This window comes from Pinus tabuliformis, chromosome 2_2 (assembly GCF_031772625.1).
Source record: "Pinus tabuliformis cultivar Carrire ecotype Pingquan chromosome 2_2, CPIR1, whole genome shotgun sequence".
NCBI classification, from domain to species: Eukaryota; Viridiplantae; Streptophyta; class Pinopsida; order Pinales; family Pinaceae; genus Pinus; species Pinus tabuliformis.
The window spans coordinates 1,154,780,542-1,154,795,149 of record NC_142300.1 but is presented as its reverse complement, the minus strand read 5'-3'; positions in this window follow the sequence as shown (position 1 = coordinate 1,154,795,149).

The window sequence follows — 14,608 nt, the reverse complement described above, 5'->3', positions numbered from 1 at the left end:
ATATATATATATATATATATATATATATATATATATATATATATATAATTAACAAAATGCGCAGTTCTGGAGCCCTGAGAAGGAGGATTCTGCAGTTGAGGGTCATAGTGAGGCAGGCTTTCCCACTATGACTGAGCAATGCAAAATTCTGGAGGGAAATGGACATCTGGATTGTACAATTGCGTAGTTCAAGGAAGCAGAGAGAGATTGCTAGCCGCAACTGTAGAATGCGCAGAGAGAAGATGAATGGAAGCTCAAATTACACAGTTCTAGGGAGAAGGAGGCTAATCTTGAGCATTGTGACTGTGAAATGTGTAGTCCTTGGAAGTAGTGACTCTGCATTGCGTAGTTCCGAGAGGCAAGATAGGATTCTTGTGGCCTGAGACTATGTAATACGAATTTCAAGGAGGCAATTTGGAAGGAGGTTGATCGGAGAAGGATCAGTTGTAGAAAATGACTAAGTCTGGGACTGAAGAGTAGAGAGATGGGTCCAAAACATGACTTGAACATGATCACACACTTATAGACGATCAACCACTCTACAAGGAAACACTTATCATCCAAAATCACCATGTCCTCATCAAAACGACAACAACTAAACACTTACCTCCAAGTGTGACACTTAAGATACACTTTAGGACGATAGTGATGACACTAGTACGAATGTGCATGAAACTTTGGGAATAAGTCTAATACATGCCTATATGATAAATAGGACCCATCGGCACCAAATTTGCCTCTTCCGCTTTCACAACATGCGACACTTCCCATGCCAAAAGATGAAACTTGCGATGACACTTGAAAAAAATAAAAGAAAGTGGAAGCAACACATGCTATAGTGAAGAGAACACAAAAGCACCACTTGTATAAGTGAAAGCAAGCAGAAAATGACAGTTGTAAAAGTGAAAGGATGCTAATGAAATTTAAAGCGCACAAAAGCGTCAATTAAGAACACCCACATGAGAGATGATACGATCACAACCAATAGTGGGGGAACTGTCAATATTGGGATTGTACAGTGACTGTCAACAAGGATTGCGCAATCTTTGTCTCTAGGGACTACACAATCATTGTCATTGGAGACTGCACAAGCATTTTCTCTTGGGACTATGCAGTCATCAACCATAGAGCGCAATGACTATTTTCAACACATGTGCAGTTACATTCAGCTAGGATTACACATGGTTTGACTCTCTAATATACACATAGAATGCTAGGATTGTTTGCAAGAAAACTGCTTGTGAACGCATCGAAAGATAGGGATGTGTAAGCAAGTGACCCTGTTAGTTAAGAAACATCAACAGACCATGAAGTGACTAAAAGAAATCGAGGAACAACAGATCATGGGATCACAAGTAGGCTCCAAAATTCAAGTGTAAGAAAAAATTTAGAGGGTGTTTGTCACAATGACAACATAATGCTAACTATTTTGCTTCTTTTACTTGAAAACATTTATCTCCTTTCTAATTTAAACTATATGTTATTTTACTTGCTCAATATGACCTCCCATGCTATATTAAAGTAATAAATTGCACAATATTACCTCCCATGCTCTATTAAAGTAACAAATAATCTCACCCCATGATACCCATATACTTATCAAACCACTGCCACATTAATTTCTTGACGTGGCTCCATTATGCTTTCAACCAATTGATTCAAAGCAACAAAATGTTTGGTAATGATAATTATTTTTCTTATTTTAATTGAAAACATTAATCTCTATCCTAATTTAAATTATTTGATTTGTGTTGTATTTTCAGTTCTTGTGAGTTTTTCAAATATCATGGGTGAGAAAGGAAGATCATTCTCTTAGCATCACTTAATATATATCCATGTCACATCCCTTAAATTTTTTATGGATGCTTAATAGTTTGATGGCATTGTTTTTTTTTAGTCCATATTGCATTGATATCACATTTCTCAAATTTTATTGATGCTCTAGAATTTGAAGACTTTTATCTTTTTTTTGAAATAACAATAAAAAATTCTGCAAAATTATCTCTAATATTTAAATTTTTTACTTTATTATATTAAATAAAGTTTTTTTAATAATTTATTATTTTTAATTTTTTTATATAATTAAAAAAAATTCAAAACTTATAAATTACATTTTCATTTCTAATTCTTATAATAATAATAATAAATAAATAAATAAATCATTACTCTATAATATATCACACTCTACATAGATTTACAAATTTATACACAAATGATAATTCCCTTGTCACCATATAATAATATGATACACTTGTCACTATATAATGATATGATACACCCTATCACACTCTACATAGATTCACAAATTTATACACAAATGATAATTCCCTTGTCATCATATAATAATATGATACACTTGTCACTATATAATGATATGATACACCCTACACAATTGTGTACACAAGTCATCATTACCTTATCACTATGACTACCATTCCTTTATTGCTATGACTACCAATTTCTTTATATAACCACCATGCTACAGAGAAACTCAACATCATCACTCAAATCAAAGTAGTTGAGATAAACCATGCAAATGGTGGTTGAAATCTAACAATAATTATCCATTTACAAATTCACATTCCCAAAAATATCATAAAATTGACCATTAAATTCTTAAAATCAATTTCACCTTTTAAAATGTTTTCAAGTGGAAAAACTTGTCTAGTGACCTTTTGACAGTGATGCCAATTGGAAAAACTTATCAAATAAAACAGAACATGTTGGAGAGGTTCAAAACCAATTAGATTTTCAAATCACCATATTATTTTATAAATAAATAAAATGAATTATATATATATATATATATATATATAATATAATTAAAATGATTTGAACCAATTCATTTACAAATCACTATATTATTTTATAAATAAATAAAATGAATTATATATATATATATATATATAAATTAAAAAATGTAATTAAAATGATTATAAAGAAAGTGGTTATTTTTTATTTAAATTTATTTTTTATTTAAATAAATTAAATTAAATTAAAATATTATGGATTAAATAATAAGAAAATATTTTAAATTTTAAATTTACATAACATTAATCAAAATAGATAAAATACTAGTAGTTTTTAATTTGAAATTTATTGGATATTAAAATGACTCACAAAAATATCAAATTTATAACTATTTTACCATTTTTTTTATAAACAAATATCAATATCAATTTTTTTGTCTCAACTTAAATTAAAATGAATTAAAACACAAAAAAAAAACACTCAATAAATTTATATCATTTCTTTTACGATTACAATTACTTGTAAAATTTATACCATTTCATTTACGATTACAATTATTTTTAAAAAGACATTTATTTATTTATTTTTTCCAAATTTAAAAGGGAAAATTAAATATTAAAATGACACAAAATACCAAATTTATAATTATTTTACCCTTTTTATAAACAAACATCAATTCATTTTTTTGGTTTCGAACTTAAATTAAAATGAATTAAAAAACAAAAAGAACACTCAATAAATTTATACCATTTCATTTACGAAAAGGGTATTTTTTTATCAAATTAAAAAAATTAAAATCAAATTTTAAATTTGATCAATTTAATATAACTTATTTAAAAGATAAATATAAAATTATTTTTATCGATAACTTAAAAAAATAAAGATAGATTTCAAGAAGTACACATATTTTTTTCAAAAATAAAGATAAAGTTTAAGATCCATTTTTGGGTGATGAAATAGACAAGTTTGAAGGGGTGGGGCATTAATCACCCTCTTACGCGACAACAATGAAGGGGAAACGTGGTGGGTATGAAGGGCATGGTGGACTGCAGAGGAATGTTCTCGAAGTACACGAAGTTATTATCATATTGGTGATATCTCTTGAGTATAGTTGTTGCGATGGAGAGATGAGAATTGGGATTTTGGACAACATTACCTACTTGGTTCAATCGAGAGGCCTCTCTGGAGAGCCAAGTTGGTGTTTCGAATGGTGGAGAGCAACTACGGTGGAAGTTTGGCAGTATGAAATTGTTTTGTATACAACACTAGCTCAATCTGCAATATGGGACCCTGGGTCATTTCGAGTATGGAAGTTGGGTTATCTAGGTAGTCTGGCTTGTGGCTTCGACTTAGCTAGTAAGAGGCTCACCTCGAGGTTTAGAGTTAGTGATGTTGTGGCTATAAGAGAAGAGGATAAAGTCGTTCCTTAGGTAATTCTGCTACTCCTGCCTTTTACAAGGTTTACAATGTATGCTAGAATTAGATGATTTGTTGACTAATGTGAAGGTAACTCGACGAGCGAGAGACCTCCATTCTTTTTTAATTATAATGCATTTTGTGAATTTTGTTAGCATTCAATTTTCTAGGCTTGTTTCCTCTCTGGGGAGGGTGCTGCTATGAAGCTTGTCCTTGCTCTGGGGTATTGGGGAGGCAGCTTTGGGTACCATTCTTTCTTTGTCAACTCCTTTAAGGATACACCTTCAAGTCTATGTGTTAGTTAGGTCCATTGGTAGTGTCTCGAAAACATTTGGGGTCTCTGCATGGGTTGGGAGGCAAATCTACTGCATCAGGGCGAAAACAATTGGGATTGTCGAAACAGGTGGTGTACTTCCCTCACCTGGAATATCTAGTGTCTAGTTTATCTTTTGTCAATGGTGGACATGATACGTTAACGCGGGTGGGCTCAATGGGGTGTTGGCCCTTATGGCTTGCCAGGGGAGCGAGCCAACACGGCAAAAGTGTTGAACGAGGAAGGGGAAAACGTGGAGGGCAAGATGGCTCACGCCTGGGCCTAGTCTCCTAGTCACATGGAGCAGCCTACATTGTTGGCTTCGATAGTTGATCAGTTGCGGGACATCATAGTGAACTTGGATGCCATCTGTCAGCAGAGGTATGATGACCATAATGAGATTATTGCTTACAACAACAATTTTTAATACAACCAGGGAGAAATTCTAGAGCACCTTACTTTGGTGAGACATAGCCAACACTGCAATAACGAGCAGTGGGATGAGATTGAGGCGTGAATGACTCATATTGACTACCATGTTCACGAAGGGCATGGCCCTCTTATGGCCCTATGTAACACTCATGATCCGAACCCTTCCCCTGATATGAAATTTGCAGGTTGTCTCTTGGTTTTGTTTGTGTTTTGGGTTATATGGATATGTTACTTTTGGGACTCATGTAAAGACTGGAAACATCGTCTTTATTTTTTTTTGCTCTCTTGGCCAACAAATCCGATCGGAGTGAAGCCGGAAGAGCAGAAGGCCTCTCGAATGTATGTTGTATCTCTTTGATGAATTAATGAAAGTTTTTTTATCGACAAAAAAAGAAAATAAATTTTAAGAAATTTGATTCATCTGATTTATAGCATTTTAAAAATATAAAGATTAATTTAAAAAATGATTTTTTATAAAATTAAATTAAGGTTCTTTTAAAAAGTAAAGACAAAATTTAGGAAATTGATCCATCCTTGATTTATTTTATGGATCAAATTAGTGAACCTTTTAAAAGATAACGATCAAAATAAAAATAAAAATAAAAATATTTTGATTCAAATGTATACAAAAAAATTGATTTATTTAATTTACAACAATTTTCCAACATATGAAAAAAACAAAAATAAATCAAAATTTAAATGTTCATCTTAAATTAAGATGAATCTAAATCAATTAACATTTGAAGAATATCAACTTCTTTTTATCAAAATAAATCATGTAATTATAACAGACCCGTCTACTTGTGACAAATTCTTCAATTTCAAGGTGATATTATCTTATCAAACAAAATGAAAAAAGAAGAAAAAAAACAAACAAAAAGAATACAAAAATCCAAAAATAGACTAGAATTATATAATCGTGTCATGCATATTATTAACAAAATATACATATTAATACACATTTTCCTAACCCTTGGTTTCATGTTCCAAGGGGTGTTTTGGACTTCTACGATTTCTAGCCTTTGCTTGAGGCTTTTCGCCCTCCACTCAAGTGAATGTGCCAAAATCATATAGCCCCAAAGGATTATGTTTTCAACATTCCCCTCTTAATCTGTAGGGGTGTATATGAGTCCAAGAAGAGAGTTGAAATACAAAAGTGTATGGTAGTCAGTAGTTGCATGTGCTCTCTGAATGGTGGTTTAAGGAAGACCACAAGTCATATGAACTAGCAAAAGTCAAAATTTTCTATCAATGGTGGTTTAAAGTTGACCACCAACTCTGGAATTTGGCTCAAAGAATTTCCTAGAAAATTTTTGAATCGAGCTAGAAGTTGAAGTCTTCTATGAAGTGGAAGTGCTCTCTGATGATAGTTTAGAGATAACCACAAACTGAAGTAGCTATATGAAGTAGCAAAAACTAAAGTTCTTTGTTGATGGTGGTTTAAGGCTAGAGTCAAACCAAATCATGCTCAGGGAACATCAGTCTTTCTTTGAGTACAACTCTTACTTTAACATTGGCTAATTTTGGTTCTAGGCTTTGGCAGTGGGCTACGGTTTGGGTTGTGGCTCAAGCTCGCTTGATATATCTTTGAAGCTAGTGGCTAACCATCAATTCCCACCCTATCAGATACAAGGTGAGAAAATGAAGATATCTCCACTACAAGATGCATCAATAGTCGAGAATGAAATCTATGGTATGACTGATATATCTTCTGGGCTATTGAACACCATTTCCAAGAAACGATCCATCTAAGGTAAATCTTTTCTCTTGCAGGATTCTTATGTCTAGAACATATGTTTGAATGATGAATATGTTTCTCACAATGTTCACAAGGGTGAAGATCAAAACATTGATATTTCATGTGGCCAACTTAATCACAATGTTGGCTTCTATGAATGTGAAGTGATTGTGGAGTAGAATGTGGAGTAGGTGAATATGAATTATCTTGGAGAAACCCAACACTCTAAAATTAGATTGGTTTGGAGTAGTCTGGAATGTGAAAGGACCCATCCTTTCATATCCAAGACTAGTTCAATGCTTATTGTTAATAACTTCTTCCCAAGGTGCGATGGTGGGATTGGGAAGTGCAAGCGAAACCAATGCATCTTCATGTAAATCTACTCATGAAGTGGCCTCACTGATCTAATCAAGTGTTGGTTGCTAATGGTAATCAACCTGAAACTCAAAAAGAGAGTTATTCTGAACATACACCAATTCATAATGTTGTTCAACCACTGTAGTTCATTTCGTTGGAGTTGTGATTCAAGCTAAATAAACTCAAGCTTATCTTGAGCATCTTGTAAAAAAGTTCGAATGTTGGAGAGAGTGGTTTTGCCAATTTTCACTATCTATGAATAGTAGACTATTAGAGTTCATTTCATTGGAGCTATGATTGAAGTTGAAGAAACTCAATATTATCTGGAGCATCTTGCAAACAAGTTCAAACGTTGGAGAGAGTGGCTTTGCCAATTTGGAGTGTCTATGAATAAGAGACTATTAGATTGTTCATTAACTCGAATAACCTATCAATTCTGGCCATTTTCTTAATAGCTCAAGCTCAACAAATGAAAGGGGCCGGCTTCAATTGATAATGCACCCATTTACAATGTAAACTAATTGTAGGTTACAACTATTTTCCATCAATGCTTTAGATTTATTGATTACTAGCTTGATGATTTTAAGAAAGTCTTTTTATCAACAAAAAAAGAAGAAAATAAATTTTAAGAAATTTGATTCATCTTATTTATAACATTTTAAAAAGATAAAGATTAATTAAAAAAAAGTATGAAATTAAATTGGGATTTTTTTTTTAAAAGTAAAGATAAACTTTAGGAAATTGATCCATACTTGATTTATCTTATGGATCAAATCAGTGAACCTTTTAAAAGATAACGATCAAAAATTAAAATAAAAAAATGATTCTTATGTATACAAAAAAATTGATTTATTTAATTTACAACGATTTTCCTATATATATATCTATATATATATATATAGATATAAATGGTCATCTTAAATTAAGATGAATCTAAATCAACTAACTTCGAAGAATATCAACTTCTTTTTATCAAAATAATCACGTAATTATAACAAAGCCGCCTATTTGTGACAAATTCTTAAAATTCAAGGTGGTATTATCTTATCAAATAAAATGAAAAAAAAAGCAAAACAAAAAGAGTACAAAAATCCAAAAGTAGACTAGAACTAGATAATCGTGTCATGCATATTATTAACAAAATATACATATTAATACAAATTTTCCTAACCCTTGGTTTCATATTCCAAGAGGTGTTTTGGACTTCTACGACCGCTAGCCTTCACTTGAGGCTTTTCGCCCTCCACTCAAGTGAATGTGCCAAAATCATATAACTCCAAAGGATTATGTTTTCAACCTTCCCCTATTAATCTGTAGGGGTGTATATGAGTCCAAGAAGAGAGTTGAAATACCAAAGTGTATGCTAGGCAGTAGTTGCATGTGCTCTTTGAATGTTGGTTTAAGGAAGACCACAAGCCATATGAAGTAGCAAAAGTCAAAATTTTCTATTGGTGGTGGTTTAAATTTGACCACCAACTATGGAACTTGGCTCGAAGAAGTTCCTAGAATAATTTTGAATCGAGCTAGAAGTTGAAGTCTTCTGTGAATTGCAGTGATATTTGATGATGGTTTAAAGATAACCACAAACTGATGAAGTGGATAGCAGAAACTGAAGTCCTCCTTTGTTGATGGTGGTTTAAGACTAGCCTCCAACCAAATCATGCTAAGGGAATGTGAGTCTTTCTTTGACTACAACTCTTACTTTAACATTGGCTAATTTTGGTTCTAGGCTTTTGTAGTGGGCTATGGTTTGGGTTGTGGCTCAAGCTTGTATGAGATATCTTTGAAGCTAGTGGTTGACCATCAATTCCCACCCTGTCAGATATAAGGTGAGAAGATGAAGACATCTCCACTACAAGACGTATCAATAGTCGAGAATGAACTCTATGGTATTACAGATATTTCTTCTTGGCTATTGAAGACCATTTCCAAGAAATGATCCATCTAAGGTGAATCTTTTCTCTTGCAGGATTCTTTTGTCTAGAATATTTGTTTGAATGATGAATATGTTTTCCACAATGTTCACAAGGGTGAAAATCAAAACATTGATCATGTAGCCTACTTAATCACAATGTTGGCTTTTATGAATATGAAGTGATTGGGGAGTAGGAAGTGGAGCAGGTGAATATGAATTGTTTTGGAAAAACCCAACACTCTGAAATTATATTGGTTTGGAGTAGTCTAGAATGTGAAAGGGCCCATCCTTTCATATCCAAGACTAGTTCGGTGCTTATTGTTAATAACTTCTTCCCAAGGTGTGATGGTAGGCTTGGGAAGTGCAAGCGAAACCTATGCATATTTTTGTAAAGCTACTCCTGAAGTGGCCTCACTGATCTAATCAATTATTGGCTGCTAATGGGAATCAACTTGAAACTCAAAAATAGTTATTTTAGGAAAAGACTAATTCATAATGTTGTTCATCCATTGTAGTTCATTTCATTGGATTTGTGATTCAAGCTAGATAAACTCAATCTTATCTTGAACATCTTGTAAATAAGTTCGAATGTTGAAGAGAGTGGCTTTGCCAATTTTCACTATATATGAATAGTAAACTATTAGAGTTCATTTGATTAGAGTTATGATTCAAGCTCAAGAAACACAATATTGTCCAGAGCATCTTGTAAACAAGTTCAAATGTTGAAAAGAGTGGCCTTGCCAATTTGGAGTGCCTGTAACATTAAGTCTAATAAGCTGTCAATTCTGGCCATCTTTTTGATAGCTCAAGCCCAACAAATGAAGGGTGTTGGCTTCTACTTATAATGCACTCATTTACAATGTAAACTAATTGTACGTTACAACTATTTTCCATCAATACTTTAGATTTATTGACTACTAGCTTGATGATTTTAAACAGATGCTCTGTATCTCGCTGAAGAAAAAAATAAACCAGGAAATGTCAAGATCAAAGTGCAGAGGTGAGTAGTACTGCATAAGTTCCAACGCTGAGACTCAAAGAGAACAGTGACCTCTGATATCTACAGCCGAATGAACTAATGGATTCAAGTTTTTTGTGTTGCCTCTTCTTAAGCGCACAAGAACAAACGACTCCAAAATCTTAATGGCCTCAATGATATCCTTGGTACCCATGAACTGGTCCAAAATTTTACACATAATAAATTGGTCAATTGCAGCTAGTTCGGTTGACACTCCAGTTTCTCCCCTTCTGGGTTTCTTAACTGAAACCAGACCCAGAGACCCTCATACTGTGTAGCAGGAAAAACAATGTTGCAGGGACTGATTTTTCTACATCGTCTAGGGCTACATACCACGGTCACACGGAAGCGTGTAAGTTGTAAATTCTTGAATGGATATCATTAGCTCAGATATCTAGTAAAGCTAGGTAGAATTATACTCTGTTGCTTGGTAAGGAAAGATGCAGTCATAGAGACACTCTGAGAATTTTCACTTATAAATGAAAATTTCAGTTTTTTCCTCTGGAAAAAGGTTCTTGAATGGAGATAAAAATGTAAACAAACTTACTTCAGAGCGTGAACTCAGCAGCAGGATGTGAGAGTATTGACTTCTGAAAGTGCGCCTTTATAGCTCCTTTTCCTGAGAATAAGCCCCTAAATGAAAGTGCCACCTGACCACAAGCGTTCTGTAGCGTCCTCCGAGCACTTTTCATGGCATTTTCTTCAGGATCCCGACGCGGAGGCACCTCTTCTGATACCATGATAAATACACTCACAAAAATATCAAAATTAGATAGTTATGTGATGCATATTATTAACAAAATATATATATGTTTTCGTGACCTATGGTTTCATCTTCTAAGAATATTTTTTTTAATAAATATATATAAAAATTAAAAATTAAAACAAAAATCATAAAACAATAATGCAAAGAATAATAAAAATATAACAAAATTTTAAGAAATTTGTGATTTTTTTAAGAACATTTATGAAAAAACAATTTTTTAAATAAAAGGACTATGTATTATATTAAAAAGTCAGGTTTTTATGGCTAAAACCATTTACATTTGTTGGTAACATCAATAATTTCAAAGTTCCAGTACTTTCTGAATTACAATTTTGCACTAATAACGTCCATATACTCTACAAAATTGCCCCAAAATCAACTCGTACTTGCAAAACATACAACATAATTAATCAAATTTCTCAAGAGGGGCCAGGGGCTGGTTTGTCCTCGATTGTCACCTGCTTGTTGCGTTTTGTTCTAATACCTTTCGTCACTCCTAAAGCGACAACTACCTGCAACATCAATGTTGGGTCTGTGGGACCGTGCCTTTCATCATCTTTGAATCTCCCAACAGTGTCTTGGTTCCTAGTCCTCAACATGAGAATTTATGTTTCCATGCAATGAGCCTCCTTTTCATGTGGGCTACATCCATTCTAGTTTATGGTCAACCATCTTGGCTCGCTCATCCCATTCTTTTTCAATAAAATCCAGCCTCCTTCATATTAACAACTCATGCATGCCCATCATTATTTTGACCTCTTACATCGAGCCAATTCCCTAGTAGCCTCTTGGCTCTCCATCATTACAAGTGACCAAATCCTTAGCAGAATGGCAATAAAGAGCATAGACAAATATGATTGCTTCATTACTCTTCCTCTTTAATGGCGCCCATGCTCGCCGGTAGAGCCTCTCCCTAAGACAGAGCATTAATTCGACTTGGATAGCCATCATGATAGTTCTTAATAATTTTTATGGATGCTTAAGAATTTGATGACATTTTGTTGTTGTTCTTCTTTTTAAGTCCATATTGCATTGATATCGCATCTCAAATTTTATTAATGCTCTAGAATTTTAAAACTTTTAGTTTTTATTGAAATAACAATAAAAATTCTTCTAAAAATATCTCTAATTTTTTAAAAATTTCTTAGATACTTTTTTTTAATAATTTATTAATTTTTTATGTAATTAAAAACTTTACCCAACTTAATAATTACATTTTCATTTCCAATTTTTATATCCATAAAAAAAATTATTACTCTATAATAATATATCACAATATACAGAGATTTACAAATTTATACACAAAGATTTACAAATTTATACCCAAGTGATAATTCCCTTATCCTATAATACACACTACAAATGTGTACACAAGTCATCATTACCTTATCACCTTATCACTATGAGTATCATTTCTTTATTGACTACCAATTTCTTCATATAACCACACCGAAACAACATCACTCAAATCAAAGTAGTTAAGATAGACCATGCAAATGGTGGCTAAAATCTAACCATAATTATATTTTTACAAATTCACTTTCCAAAAAATAATAAAATTGACCGTTAAATTTTTTAAATCAATTTCACCTTTTTCCATAAAACTTTTAAAGTGTTCTCAATTGGAAAAACTTGTCCAGTGACCTTTTGACAATGATGTCAATTGGAAAAACTTGTCAAATAAAACAGAACACGTTGAAGAGGTTAAAAAACCAATTAAATTTATAAATCACCCTATTATTTTATAAATACAAAAATTGAATTTTTATATAAATTTTTTCAATTAATAAAATGGATCCTTTGGACAGGGATGTCAATTGGAAAAACTTGTCAAATAAAACATAACACGTTGAAAAAGTTCAAAAACCAATTAAATTTACAAATCACCTTATTATTTTATAAATACAAAAATTGAATTTTTATATAAATTTTTTCAATTAATAAAATGGATTAAAAGGAAAGTTGTTATTTTCATATTTAAATTTAAATTTTATTTAAAATAAATTAAATTAAATTAGAATATTATATATATAGATATATATAAAATTTACTAAACATTACTCGAAATAGATAGAATATTCATAGATTATTAATCAAAATATATAGAATACCAATAGATTATTTTTAATTTGAAATTTATTAAATATTAAAGTTACACAAAAATATCAAATTTATAACTATTTGCAATATTTTTTATAAGGAAACGTTAATATTAATTTTTTTTTTTTATATTTCAACTTAAATTAAAATAAATTAAAAAACAAAAGGAGCATTCAATAAATTTATACCATTTCATTTACAATTACAATGACTTGTAGAAGGGCATTTTTTTCCCGAATTTAAAAGGGAAAATTTAAGCAAATTTTAAATTTGATTAATTTAATTTATCAACTTATTTAAAAGATAAAGATAAAATATTTTTATTAATAATTTTTTTTAAAGATAAAGATAAAAATGTTTTTATTGATAATTTTTTTAAAAGATAAAGATAAATTTTAAGAAATACAAATATATTTTTCAAAAATAAAGATAAAGTTTAAAATCCTCACTTGGGTGATAAAATCGGCAAGTTCGACGGCGTGGGGCATTAATCTTCCTCCCACACGACAACAATGAAGGAGAAATGTGGTGGCTACGAAAGGCTTAGTGGCCTGCAAGGGAATGTTCTCGAAGTATACCAAGTTATTATCATAGTGGTGATAGCTCTGGAGTGTAGTTGTTGCGATTGAGAGATGAGAATTGGGATTATGGACGACATTACCTACTTGGTTAAATCGGGGGGCCTCTTTGTAGAGCCAAGTTGGGGTATCGACTAGTGGAGAGCAACTTTGGTGGCAGTCTAGCAGTATGAAATTGTTTTGTATACAACACTAGCTCAATCTGTAGTATGGGACCCTAGGTCGGCTTGAGTATGGAAATTAGCCTATCTAGGTAGTCTGGCATGTGGCTTCGACTTAGCTAGTAAGAGGCACACCTCGAGGTCCAGTCTTAGTGATGTTGTGGCTATAAGAGAAGAGGATAAATTCGTTATCAGGGAATTCTGATACTCCTTCCTTTTACAGGATTTACAGTGTATGCTAGAATTAGACGGTTTGTTGACCAATGTGAAGGTAACTTGACGGGCGAGAGACCTCCATTCTGTTTTAATTACAATGTGTTTTGTGAATTTTTTTAGTATTCGATTTTCTGGGCTTGTTTCCTCTCTGGGGAGGGTCCTTGCTCTAGGCTCTTGAGAGGCAACTTTGGGTTCCATTCTTTCTTTGAATGCTCCTTTAAGGATACGCCTTCAAGTCTCTGTTTCATTTGGGTCCATTGGTGGTGTGTTGAAAACGTTTGGGGTCTCTGCCCTGGTTGGGAGGCGAATATACTCCATCAGGGCGAAAAACAATTTGGATTGTTGAAATGGGTGGTGTACTTCCCTCGCCTGGAATATCTGGTGTCAATGGTGGAATTGATACTTTAATGCAGGCAGGGTCGACCAGGTGTTCGCCCTCGTGGCCAGCGAGAGGAACAAGCCAATCAGGCAGAAGTGCCGAACGAGGAAGCAGAGGAAGAGGTAAATGTGGAGGGCAAGGTGGCTCATGCCTAGGCCCGGTCTCCGGGCCGTGTGGGGCAGCCTTTGTTGCTGTCTTTGATAGCTGATCATTTGCAGGACACCACAATGAACCTAGATGCCATCCGTCAGCAAAGGTATGATGACCAAAATGAGATTATTGCTTAAAAAAATGATGTTCAATATAACCAGGGAGAAATTCTGGAGTACCTTTCTTCGATGAGATGTAGCTAGCACTGCAATAACAAGCAGTTGGATGAGATTGAGACGTGATTGTCACATATTGACTATCGTGTTCACGAAGGGCATGGCCCTCCTATGGCCCTAGCCAGTGCTCATGATCTAAACC